Source organism: Camelus ferus, chromosome 22 (assembly GCF_009834535.1).
Source record: "Camelus ferus isolate YT-003-E chromosome 22, BCGSAC_Cfer_1.0, whole genome shotgun sequence".
Taxonomy (NCBI): domain Eukaryota; kingdom Metazoa; phylum Chordata; class Mammalia; order Artiodactyla; family Camelidae; genus Camelus; species Camelus ferus.
In genome coordinates this window covers 6,103,692-6,106,386 of record NC_045717.1, presented here as the reverse complement: position 1 = coordinate 6,106,386, position 2,695 = coordinate 6,103,692, and the positions used below count along the sequence as shown (strand labels likewise).

Here is a 2,695-nt window from a genome sequence, read left to right as displayed (position 1 = left end):
CAATTTTTCTTTTTCAACAACTTTGAGCTCACTCATTCTCCAAGGCGACTTTTCTCAAGGTCTGTGCTCAGAAGCCCTCCCCTTCTCCATTGCCACTGCCTGTCCCCAGGCCGGGCCACCCTACCCATGACCCTTGACCTAGTTCATTCTATACCCTCCCCCCCGGCCTCCCCCCACAACCCGTGCCCACACTGCTCAGCTGCTGCCAGCTCTCAAATGCCTCAGCTGCCACCTGGGGCCCTAGCGACGCAGGGGCCCACAGTGTTGTGATGTGTTTGGATGGGGAGTGTTTTTGGTGCCAGTGTTACCAGGCTCCGAGGGTGAGTAATCCCATCTGCATTTTTGGTTTCAGCTGCCGGGACTGTTCATCTGGAGGACCTCAAACCTCTCAGCTGTTTCTGGAGAAGCTGGCCTCCCAGTAGTGGATGCCTGAGCTTAATTAAACCCATTCTCCAGCACCCTCGCCCCCAACCACCACTCACTCACACATATATTTACTGAGCACCTACTATGTGCCAGACACAATTCCGGGGACCCAGCAGTGATAAGATAGAGTTCTCTCTCTAATGGGACAACAGAAAAATACAATGATTTTTAAAAAGAGAAAAAAAAAATCTGGATCGTGTTAGAGGTGCTGTCCAGATGAATGAACCAGAGTGAGGCGATTGTGAGTACTTAGAGGAGCTACTTCTCATTGTGGAGGGCAGCAGCGAGCAGCTTCTCTGGCGAGGTGGCTGAGAAAGAGGCATCTGCATGAAGATCTGGAAAAAGAATGATCTAAGCTGAGGAAACAGCATGTGCAAAGGCCCTGAGGCAGTAATAGCAACGAGGCCGATGTGATCTCCACCTCACAGCCAGTGGGGAAAGAGAGAAAATAGGTTGGGACAGGCTGGCTTATGTAGGGCCTTTTCCCCTTGAGAAAGAGTTTGCTTTGTCTTAAATGCAACAAAAAGCTATTGGAGGGGGGCACAAGAGAGGGACAGGATGTGGCTTACATTTTCCAAAAGTCACTCTGGCTGCTGAGGGAAGAAAAGGAATAGACAGGTGGTGGATATGGGGAAAGCTGGGGCCAGACAACCTTCAGTCTCCTTAAGGGTCAGGCTCCCTCTGTCCTTACCTCTTCCACTGTTTCCAGGAGGGCGGCAGGGCCTAGGCAAGCAATACTTTCTCATTCTAGTATCATGTAGATGTTTTTTCTATATCTTTACTGTTTTTACTTGAATTTTTCCTTTAAATCAGTTATTATTTTAATTTATTTTTTAAAAAGGAAATTATATCACAGCCCAAAGTCATGAGTTTAAAACATAACTTACATTTTTTCCCGAATACATATTAATATAAACACACACCTATTAAAGGTTTTTAAATGAACAAGTGAATATAGCTTAAGACTGAAGATGAACAGTGAAATTATAAGAAGAATAATTCACCAAAAATAATACGAGTTTGATACAATAGTTCTTTTTTTTCTAACACGTACTAAAGTAAATACTTGGCTGTTAGAAGGAAAAAAAAAGCTAATCCAAGTTCCAGTTCAAATCGTCTCATGCTTGTTTGAGAAATAGCGTTGTGTAAGTTAGGACTGGAGACTCCAGCATTAAACAGTCCCTGTCTAGTCTACTAATTGGCTGTGTGATCTTGAGCTGGTTACTTACCCTCTCTGAGCCTTAGTTTCCTCTTCAGTGAAGTGGTGATAATAACAACCCATCCTTTTGAGGTCATGGTGAGAACTACATATGTGAGAAGTATTTAGAATAGGGCTGTACACAGTACAGGCTCAACAAACGTGATCTAGTTTTGCAACTCAAACAGACTTCAGTTAAATTCAGGCTTTCCTGAGCACCTGGTATGTACTGAGCCCTGTATTAAAGGCTGAGAGTCCAGAGATAAGTAAGAACAGTCTCTACGCTTAGCTTATTAATCATGCAGCTGATGAGACAGACAAGCCTGTATATACTACAACCTCCCGTGAAGGGGGCAGACAAGAAGAAAGTTAAAAGGCGCACAGGCAGTCCAGAGGGGCCAGGGACTGGTTCTGTCCAGGGAAAATTAATGGATCACTTCTAGGAGAAGGTGCTGGTTAACCCGGGTTTTGACGGATGAACAGGAGTTCGTCCGGCAGACAAAGAGGCAACAGAGCACTCCCGGCAGACAGAACAGCATGAGCAAAGGTGTGGATGCCTGAAATAGGCAACAACTAGGACAGCAAGTGCAAGAGGCTGACCTGAAGGAGATTCCCAGCATATTATCTCTGCCTTGAGCTTGGAAGGTACCTAAACCAATGGGGGGCATAGAATAGATGAAGAAAAGAAAGAGCCCAGACTCTGGAGATGGCCATGGACTTGAAACCTCTTCTCCCCTGTGCAGACTGGGCCATGGTTTCCCTCCATCTGTGAGAGGGAATAAGACACCAGTTTCAGTGAGAGCTAAATGAGACAATAGAACGGATGCCTGGGCACAGGCCTGGCTCACAGCGGGTACTCAAGGCCAGGCTTCCTCGTTCTGGCTGCCTCTGCCCCCTGCCCCACCCCCGCCCCTGGCCATGAGCGGTGGGCTGAACCACCCCACAGATGGTGAGAAAGAGTTTCCCAGCTGTCTGCTGACCCAGCCCAGCCAGTACCCAGACCGGCTGAGCCAGCCTGTCCTTCCCTGGCCCCACCATGTCCCCGTCCACATCCCGGGAGTTCCCGGGTTG

General features: G+C 47.6%; 1 long non-coding RNA gene across 1 annotated transcript; it reads right to left on the bottom strand.

The window, feature by feature from the left end:
• Positions 1–624: 624 nt before the first annotated feature.
• LOC116659116 lies at positions 625–2,379 on the bottom strand. Its single transcript, XR_004314423.1, has 3 exons — positions 2,225–2,379; positions 1,656–1,730; positions 625–761 (listed from the first exon to the last, which is right to left on the bottom strand). It is a non-coding gene; the product is annotated as an uncharacterized LOC116659116 (long non-coding RNA).
• Between the last annotated feature and the right edge of the window lie 316 nt (positions 2,380–2,695).